This window comes from Diabrotica undecimpunctata, chromosome 10 (genome assembly GCF_040954645.1).
Source record: "Diabrotica undecimpunctata isolate CICGRU chromosome 10, icDiaUnde3, whole genome shotgun sequence".
NCBI classification, from domain to species: Eukaryota; Metazoa; Arthropoda; class Insecta; order Coleoptera; family Chrysomelidae; genus Diabrotica; species Diabrotica undecimpunctata.
The window spans coordinates 21865915-21892694 of NC_092812.1; the positions used below are offsets into that span (position 1 = coordinate 21865915).

General features: G+C 32.2%; 1 protein-coding gene across 6 annotated transcripts in view; it reads right to left on the minus strand.

Annotated features, from left to right (window-relative positions):
- Positions 1–26780, minus strand: part of PlexA (plexin A) — a 519944-nt gene that overhangs the window by 252521 nt on the left and 240643 nt on the right. The window contains exon 1 of one of the 6 annotated variants that reach the window (XM_072546048.1): positions 7906–8061. The exons of 4 other annotated variants lie outside the window; for them this stretch is intronic. The gene's annotated coding sequence lies outside the window, so the exon portion shown is untranslated. Of the gene's footprint in view, positions 1–7901; positions 8062–26780 lie in introns of those variants that run through there. One more of the 6 variants, XM_072546047.1, reaches the window with a different exon arrangement.

Sequence of the window (26780 nt, forward strand, 5' to 3'; positions counted from 1 at the left end):
TACAATTTCAAAGAAGATCAATTTAAGTAGCCCTCAACATTCTTAGAAAGTCTCGGTCACTGAGGCATTCAGTTATTGGATAATCGCTAAGGGTTCGCTCATTTGCATTTTATGATCTAATCCCCAAATCTATCTACAATTTATTGCATCTTAACAGCAGGTAAACGGCTAATAGTTTTGTTCCTAATTTAGGGATTTTCCAAAATCTCCCAGTTTATTGAATTAGGTACCTAAACATTTCTAATTTGATGCTCAGATTTGTAAATCATTTTTGTTTTGATATTCAAAGCGTAAACACTCGTTGTGCGTAACAAAAAGGAAGATTGTGATTTTATAATGCCTAAAACAACCAGTGCTTCAACTTGGATTAAACCTTATAAAGAGCTGTCTATGGATATGGGAAAAATCTACTGTTCAGTCTGTGGCAAAATTGTAAGTATCTAATATTTTCTATTAAATATCTAATATTTCATACATACAGGGTGTTTCCAAATGACACTTACAACGTTTGACTGTAGATACTTCTCGAAAAATTGAACAAAACGATATAGTTAATGAGGGGTCAAACTTATTTACTTTTCGAGATACAGGGTGTTAAAATTTAAAAAAATTAAATTCTTTTAGTTAATAACAACAATAACTTTAAAACCAATAAACGTATTTACTTGAAATTTAGTACTCGTAGGTTGTTTTTAAATGAAAAATAGCTTCCTTTAGTGAGAAAAAATTGTCCATGGTACAATACAATGGTGTGTATTTAGAAAAATTTTTCACCTTTACTTTTTTTTATGAAGTCAGCTATTCTAAAACACAATTATTTTTATTGTAATTGAATTAACAAAAAAAAAACTTTTGTTGAATTTTAAAATAAGTTATATGATGTACTAATGGTTAGTAACAAAAACTAATTTGTGGATTAATACTGCATTTAAAACACTTAGCGAGTGTTTTTTTTTCCAAACCAGTTATTTGATTAACCAAAAACACCTTGTATATTTTTATATTTTAAAGGTTGGGTTAAAATAAAGGTTTTTATTTTTATTTATAGATAGCATGTGAGAAGAAATTTCTCAGAGAACTGCTTCACACATTGCAAAAAAAGGAAAAATAGGAGGAAAACATCAAACTTCAATGGCTAAATGTTTCCAATCTACTTCAAAAAAATTAGATGAGCAAGAAACTTTTAATGAAGATTTGTGTCGCGCATTAGTGTCTGCAAACATATCGCTTTCAAAATTAGCAAATGTAAATTTTAGTTCGTTTCTAAAAAAATATTGCAAACTTAATGTTCCAAGTGATCGGTCTCTAAGAAGAAATAATGTGAACGGGCTATACTCGTCGGTGTTAATTAATATTAAGGAAGAAATTGCAGATAATTATTTTTACATATCTGTAGACGAAACCACTGATTCCTCAGGAAAGTATATTGCTCATTTATTGATTGGTGTTCTTAAAGAAGATACCTTACCAAAATCTCATCTTATTTCATGCCAGCAACTTGAGAAAACAAATGCTTTAACAATTTCGCGTTTTATACAAGAAACATTAGCAACTTTTTTTCTTCCGACAACTATTCCTTCTAATAAATTACTGCTTATTTTATCGGATGCTGCTCCTTATATGGTGAAAGCAGGACAAAATTTAAAAATATTTTTCCCAGATTTAATACATGTTACTTGTGTAGCGCATGGATTAAACAGAGTTGCAGAGGAAATACGAAAAAAGTTTCCTCTTGTAAATACCATGATATCCAGTGTCAAAAAAGTATTTCTTAAATCTCCTATAAGAATTCAACTTTATAAAGAAATGCTACCTAACATTCCTCTTCCACCACAACCTATTTTAACGCGATGGGGAACATGGTTAGAAGCAGCTAATTTTTATGCAGATCATTTTGTTAAAATAAAGAACATAATTGACACGTTAACAGATGAAAGTTCCCAATCTCTTTTGGATTCTAAACAAACTTTTCAGAGTAACTTGCTTCAACAAGAACTTTCATTTATAAAATCAAATTTTAGTTTTGTTCAAAAAACAATTACTCAGTTAGAATCACCAAAACTGTCATTGTTCGAAAGTACAGCATTAATAAAAGAATTTGCGTCATGTTGTCGGAACGTTAGAGGTAATATTGGAAAAGATATTTTAAAAAAATTTGAAGCTACTATGGAAAAAAATAAAGGTTACCATATTCTTTCTGAAGTAGTCAGTGTTCTAGCTGGAAATATTTCGGAAACAATTAATTTAGAATCAAATGTTTTGGTTAGTTTGATAAATGCTCCCATTACATCAGTTGATGTTGAACGAAGTTTTTCCATATATAAATATATGCACTCAGACAGAAGCCACAAGTTTTTGTTAGAAAATTTTGAACACCACTTGGTCATTTATTGTTACCATAATTCTAAATAAGTTTATTCATACTTAAAAATGATGTAGTTACTTAAAATAAATGTAAATCTTAATGAATAGTAGGAAATATTTAGGTATGTACACTTTTTTTTTTAAATAAAATTGTTACTATTTTACGATTTTTTTATTTATTTATATGCATATTTTGTAAAATATTTGCATATTTTCGGGTAAACACGTGCATATTTATGCGCATATTTTCTACATTTTTATTTGCATATTTGCCGAAGTCTACTGATTACGTTGTCAGAAAAGGAAGAGCTACACAGAACGAGAATGCAGTTTGTGAAAATCCATCGCCTTTACCGAAAATATCTATTGCAGAGACAGTTTCTTCTAATGATGAAGATGATTTTGAGCCACTTCGCAAACGGTGCAAACCATTATCAGATAACGATAATGATTAAACATGTAAATGTTAAACTATATGTAAGTACCTATTACTTTCCCATAAAATATAGTCCGTCTAGAAAGTATCCGGAATTTTATATTTTTTCTAATTTTAATAGATTTCCTTTTTGTAACATTTTAAGACAAAAGTAATGCATCAAGTAGGTTGTGTCGATAGGTTATGGACAAAATCGCATGACAGCCCCATCTGTCAAATATTGTTGTTTGTAAACAGACTTAAGATTTGTGAAATAATGTCGCAAGTAGAAAAAAGAAAAGTCGTGGAATATTTGTATAGAAAGGGTGTCCGAAACGTTAAAAAATTAGTGCAATTGACTTAACTCGGAAAAACTGCAGTGTATGAGACAATAAAGAGGATAAAAAATGACATAGATATGAGACATAGACCAGTTTCGGGTAGACCGCGTAAGATTCGCGGAAACAATTTAAATGCTTTAGTGACTTTAGGACGACAAAATCCGCGCCTAGAGTTTCGAAAATTAGCGAACAGATTTATAAATCAATGAAGAATAAAAGTGTGTCCAAAAACTGTCCGCATGTCACTGAAAAAGCAAGGCTACATATCAAGGAATCCAAAAAAAAATCCCTACAATGGCACCTCTGCAAAGGCAACGAAGAATAGATTTTTGTCAACGTTTTCGAGAAGATAATTTTAATAATGTCTTTATATCTAATGAAAGTTGTCTCCAGCTTGGTGCAAATCATCTAAAACTCCTATCAAGAGAAAATGTTACCGTTCAAATTTCCAAATTTCCCACTAAAATAATGGTTTGGGGAGCAATATCTCAGCGTGGTGCTACACCTCTCTGTACATATAGTTAATGGTACTGATGATAGTGCGAATTATTGTGACATCCTAAATGGTTTTCTTCTTGAAACGGCTCATGTTTTATATTCAGAGGGGTGGCATTTTCAGCGAGATAATGCAAGATGCCATACTTCTGCTTATACTCAAACTTGGATGTAAGAACACGAATTGGCAACAATTCTGTGGCCAGCAGCATCTCCAGATCTTAGCCCCATTGAAAACATATGGAGACTGATGAAGATTGAAGTGGAACGAGCAGCGCCACGAGATAAAGGTTTGATTTGGTAAATTTTACAGGCCTGGAACACCATTACCTAAAATTATGGCCTTGACCTAGTTTCGGGTGTACCTGGACGTTTAGTTAAGTGTTTAGATTTAAATGGAGGTTGTCTAAGTAAATGAGATGAATTATTTGTTAAAATTTTATATTTCAAGTGATAGAAATAAATACCGTAAAATTATAATTCTGCTTTTTTTTTCCGGATACTTTCTAGGCGGACTATAGAATAGATTAATTTTGAATTTAAGTTTTTTTAAGCTTTTGTATGAATTCCTTTCAGATATTCGAAGTTATTTATCATGCAGCCTATTTCTCCTAATTTTTTGTTTTTGTCTTGGTTTTATGTAAATTTAGAAGGCTACGGAACGATTAAGGTGTCCAGTTTTTTCCAGCAGTGTATTTTACTGGAAAATGTTTTTGATTACTTCAAAAAACCATTTTCGTGTGCTAAATAGGTACTTACTGTAAGTAATATTATGGATTTATTTATTCTGATAGCAAAACCAAAACTATTTCTAATATAGTTTAAGAATTTAAAAATGACTATTATATTAAGTATTTTACGCCAATTTGGCTGCATTCGACATGTGGTTTCTCTTAAATAAACACTTAAAAACATATGGTTGGCATAAGGATGTTATAACAGTATTAACTACTTTATAGGTTAGGTAGAAATGCTAATATCGGGTATCTATTAATTATATGAATATTTCTATTTTTATCTGCATCAGTTGTGGTTTTGACGCGGTTTTATGTGCAGGGTTACATTGACCTTATAGTGAGTAATTTATTGAAATGTTTAGTTGTTACTGTATTGATGTAGGAATCGGAAAACAAAGATATACAAAAATATGATTTTATGAAAACTAAAATCTAGATAAGATCGAAATGAATGTAAGGAAAGTAACGTACAAAAGAGAAAGTAACGTACCGTACGAAAACTATTTTAATATATAGTTTACTATCTGGGTGCCATAATAACAAGAACACGAAGAAATTAAAATGGAAAAACGCGTAACAAATGAAACAATGATAGTCAAGGTTTATAACGACAAAAAATCTATGATGTCAATAATATGCTATGTTAGAAAGTTTACCGGATATTGTAGTTATTTGCAACAATTTTTAAACAAATTAATAACATAAATGTTTTTTTTTTTCACTTCAGAACCACTGTTTTTGATACTTTGGGTAGTTTTAAGACAAAATTAACCAAATTCTTTTGGTTTTTTAGTAAAATGCATAATATATTAGTCGTAAAATGCAAATACAGTTCAAAATGCCGAATTTATCATTTTTAAGGTTATTTTGAATATTGAATAGATCAGACATTGAAAAATAACAACAAAAAACGATGAGAAAGCTTGAGTCATGTTGTATCAAAATATGCAATTGTATTTTGTTTTAGTATAGCAAAGTCTACGAAAAATCCTATAAACAAAGTGATATACCGTTGTGTTTCGGGACTTACTAGACCAGGGATGGGGAACGTCTGTACAAATAACTTGTACCAAACATAGCCATTATTTTTTGAGCGTGGGCAACTATACTCTTGTGTATTGTATCCTAGGTATGGCATTTATAACATTCCAATTTGCTGCTATTAACAAAAAGTTGATTCAAATGGGTGTTGCATTGTATACCTATTAGTTCAAGTTGAAGGTTGGTAGGCATTTCATCGACGTTGACATTAAAACGCATGGAAATAATGTTATAATCTCTTCTCAAATTCCTCATGCAGTTTCTTCAGTTGTTGAGCGAACCTTTGTAAGTTTTCTTGTGGCACAGGTGCCATACTACTCATTTTGGGAAAATGTGTGAGTTCATTTTTCTCTGTACATCTGGAAAATAATTTAAGCTGCAGTGTGAAGGCTTTTAAATGTCCCCAAAGCTCATCTAAGAATTGATTCTTGCCTTGGAACTTCGAATTTAATTTATTTAGGTAGATTGAGAGAAAATCTGTAAAAAATGCGAATTCAGGAAACCAATTTTCGTCAGACATGATCTGAAAGTCGTCCCATTTGCCTTGCTCCGTCAAAAATTCCTGAATCTCCTATCTTAAATTCCATACTCTCTTAAATGCGTTACAGCAGCTTAACCATCTCACTTAAGTATGTTAGTGAAGGTAAGAAAATTCGATTTCGGTGGATTTTAAAAACTCTTGGAATTGTCTACGCATCAAACCTCATGAGCGTATTGTATTTTTAAGTTTAAAAACCACACTTAATACAAGTTGTATGTTAACAGCTGCTTTGCACAACACATCCTGGTGTAATACATTATTATTAGGATTTTCTTTACAAAATATTCCCACAAACCTGCCCATCCGTGGTTATATTACATAATTTTTCTTTAGACAAGTTAAATTCTAGAAGGATTTTTCGTAGATTTTCAGTCTTAGTGGGACGTCCTTCGGAAGCCAAAAAGAGTTTAACGCTTGTGTTGGTGAATCCTTCGTAACATACCGAAGCAGGTTGGTCGTGTAGAAAAGCGAGATGTAGTTTAATGGCTTTCAAGATATCCTGTTCCCTTAATCTTGCTAAAAGATATCGACTGTTCGAGTTATTGGTGAATCTAACTCTTGGCGGGGTCAAAGGATCCAGATTTATCGATGGTTCCCAAGTATCCTTTTCAATGAAGTTAATATAAAAATGGAAAGCATTCTTAGATTTGCAAATTTCGATGGCCTGCTTGTCTGTGACTATTTTTGTATTTTCCACTTCACTTTTGTTGTTGCTTAAAATGGTAATTGGATTTTCAAAGCTAACGAGGCTTCCGATGTTCTTCGGACTCATTTTTGACACAGGTGAAGGCGTTGGTTCGGAATATGAAGATTCTATAGACCATTCAATGTTTACACCAGGTAGCCAAATCTCCTTATTAAATAATAATAAGTCAATGGAGGTTTTAGATTTTATGACTATTTTGAATGAGGAACCACTCGCTGTGTCGGTATCTTGAAGGAGGGCATAATATCTAATATATTCCTTGATACCCAGCTTCTCTTTATTAATAAACTGAACAACTTGTGTAGGGGTGTAAATTGGGGTTAAGTTGGTAATAACTACTTAATGGGATTTATCTTCTGTAATTTTTGGCTATTTCTGTTGATTCGAAATGTTGAGGTACCAGTTTGGATACCTGAGGTGGCATAAAATGTATTTTTCTTCAATACTTCTTTTTTCGTTTTTATAGTAGATAATTTGTTGGTAAGATTAGCCATTCAATTAGATATTTCACTGATGTTTAGAGAGCCTTTCATATAAAAGTTCAAAAACCTTGAATGGATGGATGGAAGCAAAGAAGAGAACGACCAAAAAAGAAAGAGTGGGAAGCATTCAAAGAAAGTATTTTACAGCGATTGTTTTGATATCTGACAGATATTTATAGTCTTATATATGATGAATGATCTAAAATGTATTTGTTTATGCAATTTATTATAACATTTCGCAACAAAAATGTTTTAAAAAGTTTAATCATAGATAAAGCATAATAACACGAATTGTTTAGTAATTAAATCTTGCCATACAAGATAAATAAATTAATATCAACAATCTTTATAATGTGTAAATTTCTTACATCACCACTGGAGAGTTAAAAGAGTAGTAGAAACACGGTGAGTCTAACAGGCGAACAAAAATGAACACAATATCTCAGTTATTGTACTTGACCATGCACCACTCTAAATGAGATAAAAACTAGAAAGATGGAATACTTGGGGCACATTGTGAGAGGTGAAAAGTACGAACTTTTAAGAAATATCATGCAGGGCAAAATTAAGGGCAAAAGAAGTGTGGGAAGAAGAAAAATATCGTGGCTTCGTAATCTACGTGAATGGTTCGGGTGTAGTTCGATTGAACTTTTTAGGCGCGCTGCTAACAAAGTCGCAGTGGCCATGATGATTTCCAATCTCCGCTAGGAGTGGCACGAGAAGAAGAAGAATGCACCACTCAGATACATGTATAAAACAATTTTAACTCTAATACTTACTTACAAATAATAATAAAAAATCACAATAAACTGGACACAAATAAAAAAATACTTTTACAAATACACATGTAGCTTCCACGAGTGCAAACAACTAAGCAATGACTTGATTCCGTTTATCAGCCGGAGCAAATTATCATTATTATACAGTGAAACATTTTGATAACAAAAACTGAAATCGACATTGTTGATTTGCTAGCCTTGGCAGATCCCAAGCAAAAGACAGGCGAAGAAATAAAATAAAACGATTTTGAACATCTGTTCACTGTCACGGATATATTTTTCTAGTTTTATGCATAAATCATTACTAAAAATACTCAAGTACAACCACAAGGACTATGGACTTCTTTTAATTTCTTCTTAAATATGAGTAAGAGTGACGAAAATAAGTTTGGCGTGGCGTGTAATGAACTGTTAATCGCTGATTTACATAAGCATGAATCACAATGTTTCAATATTAGCTATGGAAATGATTTTTCTTGTAAGACAGCTTCTCTTTTTGGTCGTAACTATTAAAATGTCAACTCGACGAGAATTTTAATTCTGCTTGTAGTGCTGTGGGTTGAATTATTCATAGATTTAGAAACATACCAAAGAATCCAGTAAATAAAATACTAGAAACTTTTGTTGTATATAAATTTTTTACACTATTTATTATAAAATTACGACAGCTGTTTCGCACCTTTCTCAAGTAAAACATTTTAACAATTGTACAATTATTTATGAGTGGATGGTTGGGTTTTTTAACATTAAAGAAACTTCGCCGGTGAGAACGCTAGGAATAATTTAGGCAACTTTTCACAATAAAACTTTTATTTCATAAACACAACACAAAACTGATTGTATTCCCAAAAGAAGAGCCACTTATATTTTTACGGAACTTGTATATATATTTTTTACTATATAAGTACAAGTTTATTGGACTGACAAGGATCCATCCTTTCTGTTCAACATTTTATAACAAACCTTTTGTTTAACAATGCGCATGTGTTGGAACTTAAGGTCAAATATAGGACACGCTGTGTCACGGAAAAGACAGATTTTTTGAGTAGTATGGACCTCTGTAACAAGAATCTATGTTTCCTTAAGTCGACTTTTTTGACTTATTAGATATTAACAAATTAAGGTCAAAAAACAATAAATTTTTGCCTTTTTCGTCTATCAGCAAAAAGTGACGCATTTGAAATAAATTTTAGAGTAAGAAACTTGTCATATAAAAACCTTGAAAATGGCGTTTTTAAATGTTTCTATCCTTATTTGTTCGTAAGAAAATTGCAAAAAAGTCAGCAAATTCGGTTTTTTAAAAATGAACTTGACAAAAACAAAAACCATGTGAAACGAGCTAATGGATGTCCAAGATGTAATAATAAATAACATTGCACTTGAGACAGTAGACGAGTATGTATATCGGGGACAATTAATACATAAATCTGGTTCGTTACTCCCAGAAATCAACACAAGAATGAAACTGGCTTGGGCTTCTTTTGGTAAAAATGCAGTTATATTCAAATCGAAGATGCCACTCCAAGCATTCGATCAGTATACATGACATACGGCTGCGAAACTTTGACACTAAAAAAAGAGATAATAGTGAAATTCAAAGTCACTCAAAGGTGAATGGAGCGATGCATGCTAGGTAGGTTGTTCCGTTGAGATTTCCTTCAAGAAATAATGGTCCAATAACGTGATTCCCTAAAATACCAGCCCACACATTTAATTTCTGAGATATTTGTGTATGGGTCTCCATGAATAAATGAGGATTACTGTTACTTCAATAAGGACAATAATTACGTCTATTAACTTTACCATTTAATATAAAAGTATACTCTTCGGAAAAATACGTATTGTTCTTTATGATCTCACTAAATTCTTCACAAAATTGAAGCCTACGATCAGGATCATCTTCGTTTAATTGATGAAGTAATCGTATTTTATAAGGATGAAATTTATGGGATTTTATAATTCGATAAACACAAGATGCTGATACACCAGATGCACGAGGTGGTTGTCTGATAGACTGTCGATTATCCATTTGTAAATGACCCAATACCGCCACTTCAACTGCTTCATTTCGCACTTGACGGTCTACTTCGTGCTTTGTGTTAACGTCACCTGTAGCTTCAAACTTATCAGTTAAATGTTTAAGGTTTAAACATTGTTTTTAATTTCAAACAACTTTTCATAATAACAATTTTCGACATTCTGAAATATATTCTTGATATATCTTGAGCGAAATTTAAATTTTTTGACATACCTCGTATAAGATTGATAAAATTTGATATCTCATGGTTGCATCTCAGGTGTTAGACCCTGTAGAGCTTTTAATAACGAATAACTTTTTTCGTAAAATTAATAAAAAAAGAGTTTATCATATTTTTAATAAATAAAAATGATGTTGGGTATCCGTAATTTAAGAAAAATGTGTAAATTTTTTTTTCAATTAGAAGGATGTAGTTGCATATTAATACAGTTTTTAATTCCAAACAACTTTTCATAATAACAATTGTCGATATTTTCACAAACTCTTCTAAAGGTACTTTACTCTTGAGCGAAATTCATATTTTTTGACATACCTCGTATAAGATTGATAAAATATGATATCTGATGGTTTCGTCTTAGGTGTTAGACCACGCACAACTTTTTATAAAGAATAACTTTTTTTTTCGTAAAATAAATAAAAAAATTTCCCATTGCAAAGAAAAATCACATGTGGGATTAGAACCCTGAGCGTCCGCGTGGACGTACGATATCCTCCCCACTAAACCACCAAGCTACGATAATTCTGTATTGACAAGAGTGTATGTGACGTCTCAAATCATAGTATAAATTATCATAGTATAAATTATTCTTGATAAATAATTTAGTTTTGCATTAAAACATTACTACCAATTAAACTGTTTTTACCTACATTTGCTTTATTGCCTTCCAATCAGTTTTTACTTTATGCGAAATTAAAAAAATGCAAATGTTCGACGGCATACGTATAATATGACTGAACTCATATTAACCCAACTAGCTCATAAGCTAAGGAGGATTTAAGGAGGAACAATAAATGTAAATAAGAAACACAATTTATGAGAAAAAAGTATTTATTTATAAAAACATTGGCATTATGGCATTATTGGAAAATTGAAAAGTATCTTTGTTGATAAAAAACAGTTATAACAAAATATTGCTTATGTCATTTATTGTATATATATATATATATATATATATATATATATATATATATATATATTAAATTTATATATATTAAAACATGAAGTTGGTCCAATTCGTCCGATATTGTCTGAAGAGCAGCACTAGCTCAAAAAAGTTGTTTGGACGCGGTAGATGAACTTAAATTAGTCTTCACGGTGTGTCCCATCTGATTGTGGTAGGGCTAGAAACTGGCCAATTCCGACGACTTTTAAAGTATTCATTGACGATTCTGGCATGGTGGAGACGCGCGTTATCGTCCATAAAAATAAAGCTAGGTCCTATGAATGGCGCAAAAGTCCTTTCTCCTGCCATAGTACCTCCATCCACAAGAACTAAGTCAGTACGGGCATCGAAACTACTTTTTATCGGAAGTACCATTCCAAACCATAACTGAGCCTCCTAGATAGGTTGTTTTGTCGGCAATATTGCTTTGGGTAAATCGTTCTCCTTGTTTTCGCGACCGTCAGGTGACCTCAAGCAAAACTTAGGCACATTCAAGAACAAAAGATTACTCCAGTCTGCGTAATTCCAATTTTTGAGTTTTCTTGCAAAAGCACTGCGGTGTTCCACGGATAGCTGTGGATATAGGGCTGGTCTTTTGGATAATAAATTTGCTTCATGAAGTCGTCGACGAACTGTCCACTTACTTTCATCCACATTTTGGACTCCGTTCAGCCTATTTTTACCAGCCCAATTAAGTTAGATGTCGTAAACACGAAGAAACCAAAAATCGGTCATCGTGTGCGGATGTTGCTCTCCTACATCATGATCATGACCTTCTAGTGCAGCTGTCGTCTTGATTGAACAGCCGAATGGTTCTTTGAATAAAACAAAGACTTACCCCTAGCGTTTGGGCGGCATAATAATGGCTCTTGCAGCATCCGTTGGTGTTAATATCATTTTAATACATTTAAAAATCTGAACTCATAACGTTTTAATACCAAATTGGGTTGTTAAAATCAATAAAATAAGCTAAATAAAATAAATTAATTTCTTGCCGCTTATCGAAGTTTTACCAAAAACATAAATTCCCATTGTTTATAATAAATGCCAGAAAAAAATTTAAAAACGATGTACAGAAATTGAATAATAATTGTACTTATACGAGGGTTTCTCTAAATTTATAATATACACCATAAAAGTAGAACTAAGTTTTAAAACTAGCAATATGTTTTTTTGCACCTACATATTTCCTGTAACTAAATGTTTATTTTAAGAGATTGCAGTTTAGTCATTAGCTGCTTCAGAAGAAAAAAACATTATTTAATCATTTAATCAAATTAGTAAAGCCAAGCTGTCAACGTGCCAAGTGTTAAGTTTACGTGACATTCAAATTTAAAGCCGCAGCTTCTTTGGGCTTTATATTATGCGTTTAAAATATTTGTCTAAATAGCTTAAATATTGTATTTATACGTATATATATATATATATATATATATATATATATATATATATATATATAACTTATTTAGAAAAAATTTAGGCAATGATATTCTCCATACTTGAAAAATATGTGGAATTCTACAGGGTTATTAATAACTACGTGGTATAGCAAACATACAATTTTTTAAATGGGACACCCTATATATTTTTTCAAATTTGTATTCCTCTCATAATTCCTCTTGTTCTTATAATATTAAGCTTTGCATTACTATACAGAGTATTTAACAAGTTATGACCATTTTTATTTCGAAATCCCTGAAATCAACACCATGTATATAAAGAAGTAATGCATAAACAATTATTTATTTTATATAATAAAGTGAACAATATATTGTAGTTTTTAAATTAAGTTTAATTAAAATCATTGACAAAAATTTGTATACAGGGTGAACTACAAACCAAAATTTCGATTTTCTTAATTTTTTTAAATGGATCACCCTACATTTTATTTTTTTGAAATATTGTAATAATGATACTCTTTCATTTTTATATAGCATTCCCTATACCTAAACTCATTACTTTCCGCGATATTTTTAGTTTTCTTCAAATTTCGGAAATACATTCAATTTTTGTAAGTAGAAATAAGTATTGAGTATTAGTGATATAACAAAATTATTTCTATTCAATAAGTAACTAACAAAAAATATAAACCATAATAATATGCAATGAATGTATCAATAAATGTGATATTATGGAAATATCATATTTCCCTAATGAAATATAAGATTTCTAAAATTCCTACAATATAATGTTTTGTATAATAATATAACAACATTATTTTTATTCAATAAATAACTCACACAAGACAGAAAGCAAAACAATATACAATTGATGTAACAATTTTTAGATTGTTACATCAATTTTTAATAATAATAATTTTTAATAAAACATTCTAAAGTGCCGATTGTGACGCGCAGTCATTAATAAGTAAAAGGCCATTTGTGTCAGATACAAAGGTAAAATAGTAGGCTTTGAAAAAATGACTGTTTTCATATTATTACCTTTTTAATCGGTCTGTGTGGCTTTTCTTTATTGTTGCAAATGAATTTTTCTGTAGAAGAGTTAATAGATATGATCACGGTATTAGGAGAAAGTTCGAGAAGTTGCTTACTTGCACCCAGAGCGATATCCTGATCGGAGGAAGCCAAACGCAAGAGCTTTTGAAAAATTTTTGGATCGTTTTTTTCGCACTGGGTCAGTTGTATATGAAAAAAATGAGAGAACCAAAACTGTTCTAGGCGAAGATCCAAAGAACCAAAAACAATGATGGAACTTTGTCTGATCTCCACCAATTGTTGGGGGAAAGCTTATTAAATTACTTTCCCCTATGGGTACAGTACCAGATATTTAAGGACCATGGACTGTTACAGAGTTTCCATCGATATATGTAAGCGGACTTCACGGCCATGATTCCTGATGTGTTCGGTTTGGTAGGGTTGAAAAATAAAGCGTAATCAATCGATACTACACATTTAATAACTAGAGAATATTTACAAAATCACTATTACTTATTAAAAAGAATTTGCTTTAACACATTGTTTATGTTTATACCGGCGTTTTAGTGGAGCGCGAACATAGCGGAAACTAAAATGCACTTTTCACCGCATTTTTAGGAGTAAGAGATTGCGTTAGCGTACTGAGTCCAGCACACAGCCGATACCTTCGGCTGTTAACTTGCGACACAAAGGAATATGATGTACTGATAGCTACTACTGAAGATCCCCACATCAGCACATCTTTGACTAATGTCAACATGACATTAGTCAAACTTCGGTGGCAAAAATCCTTCGTAAACATAAACTGCATCCTTACCGCATACAGTTACATCAAGAACTGACAGTCGATGATTATCAACGCAGATTAGCTTTTTGTCAATGGTCTCAACAGCAAGTGCAGAGACCGATTTTTTTTTGATTATGTACTTTTTGGAGATGATGCTACATTTCACAAAAATGGAATTGTGAATCGGCATAATTTTCATTACTATGTATCAAGCAATTTCTATTTTGTTAACACTCATAGTCTAGTTCACCACACTGTTCCTATTCACAATCATCTAAATAATATCTCTTCTGATATGTGGATAGGCAGAGAAGAACCAACTGTTTGGCAACCACGATCACCGGAATTCTCAAAAATTTATTTTTTCATGTGGGGCTATATAAAAGACCTTGTATACCAGAAGCCCCCAACAACTCCAGATGATATGAAAAATAGAATAAGAGAAGCTTTTAATAAAATTCACTTAGAAATGTTAAGAAGTGTGGCTCGGTCATTTGAGTATCGGTTACAAACTTGTATAGAAGTTGAAGGTGTTTATTTTGAACATTTTAGACTTATTTCCTTATCACATTAATTGTTACATTAATTACATAATATTATGGTTTATATTTTTGGTTAGTTCTTCTTCTTCTAGTGCCGTCTCCACTAATGAAGGTTGGCTATAACCATTACAAATTCGTCTCTATCTTCTGCTTTTCTTAAGAGCGTCTGTGTGTTTAACCCGGTCCAGTCGCGAGTGTTTTTCATCCAGGATATTTGTCGTCTACCAGGACCCCCTTTTCCTTCGAGTTTACCCTTCATAATCAGCTGCAACAACTCGTACTTATCATTTCTAAGTATGTGCCCCAAATATGCTGTCTTTCGCCTTTTAATGATGGTCAAAAGTTCTCTGTCTCTTCCCATTGTGTGCAACACCATTTCGTTCGTAATATGATCGGTCCATGGTATCTTCAAAATTCTCCTAAAAAGCCACATCTCAAAAGCTTCCAGTTTTCTCATTAAGTCAACATTAACAGTCCAGGCTTCGACACCATAAAGAAGAAATTCTTTTGTTAGTTACTTATTGAATAAAAATAATTTAGAATTGTAGAACCCTGTAGAATTACACATATTACCAAGTATGGAGAATATAATTGCCTAAATTTTAGTCTAAATCAGTTTTTTGGATATAATATCTTGTACCACAATGGAATTATCGACCGATGTTGCACTAAAACTCACCCTATATATATATATATATATATATATATATATATATATATATATATATATATATATATATATATATATATATATATATATATATATATATATATATATATATATATATATATATATATATATATAATATATTCTGGCTTTTCAATATAATAAATTTGCAGATTGTATGTACAAAAATAGAAATTTAAAAATACAGTTTGTATTTTTTTATAAAATCGTTATCTGCATTATTTTATATAAGTCGAAGACCAAGAATAACGGTAAATCGTTATTGCATTGATTTCATAAAGATTGTTAAAGGTCCTTACCTTCAATGTCGTCCCTCATTGTAGACTAAGCAGCCTGGCGATGTGTACAATATTGCAGGGGCGATTGCAACCCTCAGCCCTACTGTTCACACCCAATAGAACACGACATCAAGGAAGCACTCTCTCTACCTGCACGACATAATTTTATGATTTCCTGATATTGTTCGCAATAGTGTTGTATTGTATGTTAGATACAAAAAGTCGTGGAGAAATAATTTCTTTTATCATTATGAAGTTGATTTTTCTTGGTGGTATACGACGAGCTACTATCTATATATCGGAAAGTATTTACACGATATTTATGAAAACTTTTGCACATAAAGAATGGGTAACATTCTTTCATAAATTTACATCGAAATCGAATTTCTAAATACACGATGTTCACAAATGATACTCCAATTCTTTTAATTTCAAACCGTAATATGTAAGTCAATAATTTTAAATGAAATACCTATGATACCTTACACAAATCGTACCTAGAGTCTTACGCAGAATCCAAAAATGTAATAATATACAGGGTATTAAATGGAAAATAAGAAAGTTGTTGTCCACTTCCGGTATAACCGAAAGTGGCATGTATGCCAAAATATTTTTCTTTAAGTTTGCCATAACTTGTAATCCCCACAAACCAATTTTAATAAATATCGCGTAAGTAGTTTCTGATATATAGACAGTGTAAACTCATTGTGAAACACCCTGTACATGTTAAGTCATTTCAAGCTATAATCTGTACAGTTATTGTAAAATTGAGAATTACTTGTGCATTTGTTATAACAAATATCCAAATCTACTACTATTTGGTATTGGAAGAGGGAAGGGGTTAGAAACTCTAATTATATATGCAAAACGCTTACAAGGTGGACAAAAGATTTGAATAAGTTTTTATGAACATGTACATTCAAATTCCACCCAAGCTTTCTTTTTTGCCTACCTCAATCTGTTCCGAATAGAAATGGGTTTCTACATTTATTGTTATTGGCAGATATAGCTGTGCCTTTGGGCCAGATTAAGAATTTGTAATATATACATATATACAAGTTATATGCTCATGAAAAAGCTGAAACTGTCTTCACTTGAGGATCCTTTTAGTGTGGGGGATCATCCCATTCTGGGTTTGGTTTTACAGTTTCTGGTGTGACTTCGCTGTTTCCACTACTTTTCTCCATTCTCTCTCTTTGATTGTCCTTTCTATATTTCTAATTTCCATACTCCGTAAGTCTTCTTCCACTTGTTGTCTTTATCTCAGTTTAGGTCTGCCTCTGGTTCTTTTACCTGGTGGTATCAATTCCGTTATAACTCTTAAAGGATTGCTCTTCTCTCTTCTCATTATGTGTCCAGTATCCATACCATATAATTCTTTGTGATTTTATTGCTCTAACCAGGTTCTCTTGACCCATCCATTCTTGTATTTCGTGATTCATCCATTTTCTTGCACCCTCTTCGTTTTCCCTGTTTGGTCCCAGTAATTTTTGGATAATCTTTCTCTCAAAAACTTTTAATTTCTTCTCTTGCTGTTAATGTAACTGTTTCTGCAGCATATACTACTATTGGTCTTATGGTCGCTTTGTAGATTTTCATTTTTTTTGTTTCGGCTTATCTTTTTATCTCTAAACCTTTTTTTATTTTTATAAAATGCTGTATTTCCCGCTTGAATTCTTCTTTTCATATCTACACTTTCATTTCTTCTGTTGACTAGTACTCCCAAATATTTGAATGTTTCAACCTCTTCGAAACTGTGTGCATCTATTGTCAGTTCTGTCATTTGTGTCTTCTTTTTCTTGCTTACGTTCATGTATTTTGTTTTATTTTCATTTATTTCCAGTCCTCTCAGTTTGACTTCGTTTTCTATTTCTTGGAAGGTTTTCTTTATTGCCTTTGTATATGTTGCTACTATGGTTATAATATCCGCATATCCTATTATTTATACTGCATTCTTGTTTATAGTTCGTGCGTTTGACAGCTTTTTTATTATTTTGACTAGGATATAATAAATAGTACCATTGAGAGCGCATCTTCTTGTCTTACTCCATTTTTTATTTTTATTATTTCTGTTCTTTCTCTTCCGGTGGCTATTATTGCTTGGGAGTCTCGCATTGTCATTTCTATCATTCTTACAATTTTATTTGGTATATTACTCTCTTGTAAGTCTTGGTCTCATTTTCTTCTGTTTAGTTTATCAAACGCCGGTTTCAAGTCTAGCAAAAGTATATTTGTTTCTCGGTCATACTCGTATGTTTTCTGTATCACTTGTTTTAGCGTATGTATAGCCGTACCAAGATTTGTAATATCAAATAAAAATAATAGTTGAAGAGTATCAGCACATACTCGTCTCTTGCCGATAAGTTTTTGGAGTACTTTTATGTTTGATATTTTGTCTATCCACGATATTTTAAGAATTCTTCTGTAAGTCCACATCTAGAATGCTTCCAACCTCTTTATTATTGCCTCAGTCAAGGTTTAGCCAATTCAAGTCCTAAATTAAAGTTAGTCAATGACAAAAATTTAATGAGATATGGTGAAATCGACATTTAAATACCAAAAAGGCAAAGAATTTAAAATAATGCAAAGACTACCGAAAAATTCATCTGCTAAAAATTATCTTAATGATCATGCATACCAGAATAAACTCTAAACTAGCTGATCGTAATATTTAGAGCTAGCCATGCTCTGGGATATATTCCCAAAGCTTGAAGAGCGAGGGTGGCGTTTATTCCCGAATCAGGAAAACAGATTATACCTTAGCAAAATCGTACAGGTCTATAAGTCTCATTCATATTAAAAACCATGACCAACCAACGGAGGTATCAAGCAGGGAAATCAGATGAGGACGTGTACGAATTCATCACTTTATAGCCCCCATAAAATTATTAGACCCTCCGAGATATAGCAAAGTGATCACCGGCATCCTTTGGAGATCGGTAAACTCATCACCTGCATTTTTGCCCCAAGGCGCTGGTTTCTAATGCGGAAAATTGTCTGTTACCTGTTACGTTTCTTGTTTACTTGGTAATCTATTAAATTTAAATTCAGAAAGTATTTTAAGCGAATTGCTTTAAAATTTAAATATATTTATATAGGGTGTCTCACGGTGAGTAGCCTATTAGCCAATCTAAATTGATTTCAAATCTGAAAATTCAGCTGCAGAGGTTTTTAATAGTGAATGTCCAGTAATATTTGAAATAGTACTTAAATTCGTTATTTTATTTGCATTCGGACTTGGATTATTCTTTCAAATTATCAAACCTTAGGGTGTGCAACCATTTAACTGCCACGTGGTGCAGGTAGGCCAGTGATCAGTTTGCAAATCTCTCCGGGTCTATTTTAAAAACCCTGATTTTATTGCGGTTATGTGTTTGTATTGTCTACGAGGGCGATGAAGCACAATCTGGAATCGGAACTCGAAAGCAGTTTGCACCACAAAGAAATTGCCCTTGTTGCATTTTTAGACATAGATAATACCACACTAGTGAGGAATAAAATCAACAACACAACCTGTAAGTAGATTAAGCAGATGCTTACGAGCAGAATAATATCCACAGATACGTCTGAAGGTGCAATAAACCTGAAGTCAACTAAGGGATGCTCTCAAGGGGGTGTATTGAACATTACAGAATATAGTCGTTGATCACCTAATTTTCGCAGACGACTTTGTAATAGTGACTAGAGGAAAAATTCCCAGTACTGTTGCAGATCAAATGCGATATGGACTTCAGTACATAGAGATTTCTCTGACCCATGACCCAGCATGAATCACATATAAAACAATATTACAATATGTAATAACAACTTTAGAAACTATGCCGTCAATTCTTATGGATACAGGTGAGTCACAGGTAAGATAAACTTACCACTCAAGGTATTTATGACTTATTCTCCGTTCATAAATTGTTAAGAGCACGAAATGTGCCTCAAACTCATAAAACGGTCGTAAACCATAGGCGTTCCTGAGGTGTTTATTCATTAAATAATAATATAATATTTTTTAATACTGTTATATATATATATATATATATATATATATATATATATATATATATATATAATATTAATAATATTTTAATACTAATATATTTAGCAAAAAAACAATTAAAACTTTCACGGCTAATGTTATGTAATTATATTATATTAATAAAAATAAGAATTTAACCATTAACAATTTTGTAAATAAGAATACCTTATCTCTTTGGATATTTCAATACTAATCTTCGCGTTTAATCACTTTACTAGAAAACCTGGAATTCATATCCGAAGGTACTATTCGTTGCAAGATAATTAGGATGGAATTCCCCAGATTTTTAATAATATAATGGGTATGCTTTGGCCACGTGCCTCGTTTGTTCAGTTTATATTCGAAACTTAACTTAAAAGGGTGAAGTTATTACGAACAAAAAAAAATTTTTTGTTTAGTACGTTTTTGATCGCATGTAATTTACGGATCGTCGGTTTATCAGCGTCTACGGCAGTAATTAGCGTCTAGAATATTTCTTTTGCGAATTATATGCAGTGCGTGAGTGATTTTTTATTCCATATACCTACGAACATATACGTACCTTTCGCTCGTGCTCGTTTTGTTGGATTGTTTGTGATGGCTTCATCATCAACATCATCAAGTTTTACACCGGTACTGTTGCGTACAGTCAGTAAGTCTGTCTATTCACCAAGAGAGAAGACTATTGTCCTGAATGTTCACGATGCTCTGGTTTCTCAGAATCCCACAAACACTGTTCGCAACATAGTCGAAAGTTGTGCCAACATGACTGGCGTAGGAGAGTCAACTATATATAGGTTCCTATCAGAAAGAAAAAAACACGGTATAGCTAACCCAAAAACAAACGAACACTTAAAGAGAGGGAAAAAGCCTATTGAAATTGATGAATTTGACAAAAATGGTATTCGAAGGAAAATTCATGGATTTTTTTTTTCAAAAAAGAAATACCAAACCTAAACAAAATTTTACAAGCAGTTAGAGACGACCCGGATTTGCCTCATATCGGACGAACTAAATTGTGGCATGTTTTAAAAGAATTAAATTTCCGGTGGGAGAAATCAGACCGAAAATCACTTTTGATTGACCGGGAGGAGATAATATGTTGGAGAAGAAATTATCTAAGATCCATACGAAAATTCCGGGCTGAAGGAAGGCCCATCTTCTACCAGGATGAAACGTGGGTAAACTCAGGTCATACTCTAAAAAAAATTTGGCCAGATAAAAACATATTAAGCTCCAGGCAAGTCTACTGGTATCTCCCCACCTTCTGGTAAAGGCAGTAGATTAATAATTTCTCACATTGGCAGTGAAAAAGGATTTGTTAAGCATGGTTTGTTGGAATTTCAGTCCAAAAGCACAAAAGACTATCACGAGGAGATGACAGCTGATGTTTTCGAAGAGTATTTTGAGCAGATGATTGAACACATACCACCAAATTCAATTATAGTATTAGATAATGCACCTTATCATTCACGACTAGTAGAAAGACTTCCAACGACTGCGTGGAAGAAACAGGATATTCTTGACTGGCTGCGGAATAAGTATCTGCCTTACGAAGATGGAATGGTAAAAGCAGAACTTCTAAAAATTGCCCGGCAACACAAATCTAAGTTCAAGGAATACGTAGTTGACACAATGGCGGAAAGGCGAAACATGACAGTCCTTAGACTTCCACCCTACCACTGCGAAATAAATCCAATTGAACTCATTTGGGCACAAATGAAAAGTTATGTGGCTAGAAAAAATACGTTATATAAAATACAAGCTGTACGTGAATTGTTATACAAGTCTTTACAACATATTACAGAACAAAACTGGAAAGATGCAGTAAGGCATGTAATAGAAGAAGAACAAAAAATGTGGGATCAAATCCTGAGAAAACTAAACAGCATTTTTGAAAAATTTAAAGGCAGAATGAAATATTTTTTAGAATAAATAAAAAGTTTCTTTTGCATGCAATATTTTCAATTAAAAATTATACTATATTTTCTCTTTTATTTTCACCCCTGTTACATAACATATTAAAATAAACATTGTAGAAGTTTTCAGGGACTTTCTGCCCTGAGTAATAATGTAATCTTTCATTCTGCGTTTAAATTTTTCAAAAATATTTATTAGTTTTCTCCGGATTCGAAAATAATGGATACATTTAAAACACATTGGAAATTTTGCCAGGCGACATTTGGCGCCTTTTTCCTTAATTAAATAAATGTATCTTTTACATATACTCTACGATACTGGTGTAAAACATCTGTAACCATTCGAAATACCCTCGTAATAGGATTATAAGGTATTGTATTCCTTCAGATACAAAGTGGGTTAGTCGAAAACATCTTAAACCGTCAGTTTCAGGTTGGTTTTTACTATTATATCGTATTACCTATCCTCTCTGTATTTCAGCTCTCTAATTAGGGTTAAACTTGTAGTGAGCTATCGACAAATTGTGAACCGTGTACAGGTAGGTAATACAAAAGTGATACACATACAGTCATACACAAACTTTCGGATACATAGATTAGTTTTTTTGCAACGCCGCACATTTCGACTGAAACAGCGGAAAGGCGCAACTTAATTTGAACCCTTATGCTGTGAGTACCGATAAGAATTGGCGGCATAGTTTCTAATTTGTTATTACAATATATTGTAGTATTGATTTATATGTAATTCATGTTTTAGACTATTTTATTTAGCCATTTTAGAAGCATTGCAATATGTTGCTCAGTCCTACCTACACATATAACTTAATTGTGGCTATTTTCCATTTAATTAAAATGATTCCTTATCGAAATAGTATATATTTCACATAATTTCCTTATCGTATCAATCGTATTCCATCAAACAGAAACCAAATAATCTAGAATTTGAAACAGTAAACAAACAAACTAATGCAACAGTTCCTGAGTTAAACTTTTAACATCAATTGCTAAACAACTTTACTCTATGTAGGACTTATAATGCTTAATATAATTAATGCACTTTTAGTCCTTCGTAATTATTTGCTGTTATTTAACAAAATTTGATCAGGGAACTATACTCGAACCAAACTGTATTTAGCGTGACCGCCAGGAAAGTTATGTCAATATGACTGTTTTAATTCAAATAATTTTAATGTCTGAATTAAGCTTATTATTATTAGTACGTTTTGAGTTCTCTAAAGTTTGTTAACGATGTATAAACTCCATTTTGTCGGCTTACGGCTTTAATCCGTTAATTCCCTGTTTTAAAAGTTTACAAAATGCAAATAAGCAACTAGAAGCTTTGCTACCGGTATTCCTTTGTACATACAAACTATGTTTCCAAGGTTATAAGTAATTATATAATGTTTACATATACAAAAACAAAACAAAAATGTTTCAACAAACTTCGAGAAAGCTTATGTTCAAAAGTGGACAACCATAGGAAGTACATATAGATGTTAGTAGGAGTAACGGACATGAGTAAAGGTTCCATGAATAATAATAGGTTTTAATTTGAAAATGTTTTACTGTAGGCCAAAACTGTCGTTACTATCCAACAGATCAATAATTAATTGTACACTGTTTGAAGTTAATTATCCTACTCTTCTGTATTAATTTTCTACATTAACTACATCGTTTACTGCTGTTTTTCTAAAGTATTTCTATTAGTTTCTTAAACTTTCAAATCAAAATCTAACACTCTCTAAAATGCGAATTTTGGTTAAAATTTCATTTTTCAAAATGTGTCCACGTAGACGTTTCGCGGCAAGCAGCAAGATTTTTATCACAAAATGCCTATAAGAGTCCAACGTGGCATCACACCTTGACTTGTCTATTCCTGTTGATAACGTGTCGGCAAGTCTAACAAGTGAATATTTTTCCTCCGAATTCGTTTTTTACTTGTCCCCAAATAAGTTCTATGAGATTGAAAATGCAAAAATAAGGTGGTAACCTCAAAACAGTATGGCCATGTTCTGTTGCAAACGTCTCCAGTATATATTGTTTGTCATATAAATTTAAGTACTTCGAGTAATTGTTTCTTAATATACACTGCCGAGCATAAAATTGGGGTCACCCTGTAATTCGAATTTATTTTAGAAATTGTTATTCTTTTTTAATTATTTGCGGTTGTAACATAGTTTACTAATGGATTGCTTGAAAAAAATCGTTGTTGTTGCTGTTTCGATAAGCGTTTGAGATAAAAAGGGCTCCTTACCCAAATTCCTAAAACCCATTATCAGCATAGTTTTTGGTCTTGTGGTTTTAAAGTCAATTGTGAATTAAACGTAACGTGTAACGTTAAAGTGAATTGTTTGTGTAGTGTTGTCACTATCACTGTATTGCAATGAGTGTAAGTTCTGTCGTAGTGGCAATAATTGTAGCAGCGTTAGAAGATGGCCACGGTCAGCCTGAAACTGTGAGAAACGTTAGTGTAAGTCTTTCGAGTGTGCAACGAGTATGGCGATAGTACGAAGAGATCTGTCTGCTTACTCGAAGACCTGGTAGAATTACCACAGCTAGATATGACCGCTTTGTCGTTTCTAGTGCTTTGAGAACCGAACAATCACGACAGTTTCTCAGTGAATGGACAGTTACGGGGCGACTTCATGCTGCTGGTTTATCTTCTCGACCTAGAGTAACTAGACCGCCCCTTTTCCGTGACCACCGAATTACCAGATTGAATTTTGCACGAGACTTTAACAATACAGGACTGGAGTCACCAAAGTCACTACAGCAGAGCCAAAAATATGAAGAAGGAATATCTGAACTGCGATATGACAATGACAGGACTGTATACAGGACAGGACTTTGATAAGACGATCATTAAAACACAGACAGCAAATGACGCTAATAATATAGATCAAGAAAAAGAGTTAACTACTTTATTAAATTTACACATAGCTCATGATAATGCAATGCAAACTTTGCTAAAAACTGAAAAAACGAATGTATTACAAACAATTTAAAATTAGTAATTTCGTTTGACTTACAGCAAAGCATGCCTCTGCCAAAATGAACCACTGGTCCTGCATTTTACTGTAGAAAAATTTGGCTTTATACCTTATTGATTCACAACTGTGCCAATGACAAGGGATACATGTACCCAGGGACCGAAGATCAAGCTAAGCGCGGAGCGGATGAGGTTACTTCTGTTGTGACGAAATTTTTAGAGAATAAGTCATGTTCTGAAGAGCTCATTGCTTTTACCGATAACTATCCAGGTCAGAACAAGAACTGGCAATTAATGGCTTTTTGGTTGCAGTTAGTCAAGGAACAGAAATTTAAACAAATAACACTATACACATTATATTATTCCATCAGACTGGGATTTTGCTCAAATTGAGAAACGCCAGAGAGACCGTGCACCAGCTATTTATTCGCCAGAAGGTTGGGCAGATATTATTATCAAAGCAAATAAAAAGAATCCTTTTGTTGTTACGCATATGACACTGATTTTTACAGTTTTGAACCTCTTCCAAATTATATTAATAAAGACGCACGTTTTCCTGACAAGCAGAGTTTAGATTTTGCTGGAACATACAGCTTTCGATTTAAATCGCAAAATATTGGATCATTTTTTGTCTCAAACATAGTGTCAATGGAGTATATCAAGAAGTTAAGGTCATAAGAAAAGGCAGACCTGTACCAATAGAGTTGTCAAACATTCAAAAAAATACAAAGAGCCTCTGAAAATTGCAAAAGATAAAATAAAAAAAAAATTAAAAAGTTTATTACCTTATATTCCGCCAGTCTACAATACTTTTTATAATCAGCTAAAAGAAGCTACTGACAATGATAATGAAGAAGTGGAAATTGTAGATATATAATTTTATTATTTTTTTCCATTATAGAATTACGATTTTTTAAATCGAAGAACATGTTAAACCACACTTATTATATTAGATATATATATATATATATATATATATATATATATATATATATATATATATATATATATATATATATATATATATATATATATATATATATATATATATATATATATATATATATATATATATATATATATATATATATATATATATATATTACGCGAAGAACCAAACTCTCAATCGATGGTAATGTTTCCTGTAATGCCATATTTATATAAAACGATATAAAAGGATGCAGTAATCGCCTGATTAGTAATTTCTACACTCGGTTTCTAGAAAATCTAGTCGTGTTTTGGATCTAACTGTATAGAGTTATGCAGAGGTCATAAAGTTCTTAAGCGCGACATAGCAGATACAAGATGAAAGTAAATACCACGGAATGTATGAAATTGCATCAGCATAGCTACATGAACCAATTAGTAATTAACCATTTCTATGAGTAATCGAAATAGTATATAAACAAAATTTTAAAGTTTAAATCTTATACAATCTGAATTTAATTAAATGGGCAAGGTCATTTATGTCGAATGAGGTAATTCGGCAAATTTGCCGCCAGGTGGTGTAACGCCTATTAAGACTTATTCGGTTCCCACAGACTGGATCGAACATCGAACAAAAGAAGACGTGACGTACTCCGAACAAATGAACAGTGGGCAAAACAGAATCGCCTACATTCCTACGGTCGCAAGCTACATTCCGTGTTGCCAGCTCGTCTGTTTACTTTTTCGGAAACAATCTGAATGTGACCTAAGCTATTTGCATACAAAAAAGTACATTATTGTAATTGATATGTTGAAGTGTGCTACGAAATAAATGCTGTATGATAAAACAAATATCCATTATTTATGTTTATGCACAATTTAACACACAATTAAAACCAACTGTTTAACGGTATCAACAAACAATTTCACTTTTATGGATACACTGCGAAAAATTTATTTGAATCTACACACATAGTTTTGAAGGCAATCTTTATGATTTTTTTGAAAACATTTACAATAATCATAAAAAAGGTCCTAAAATTCGGTACAAAAAGTATGTTTTAAAAAACAATCACCTACAAAAAAGACCACATAAAATGCAGA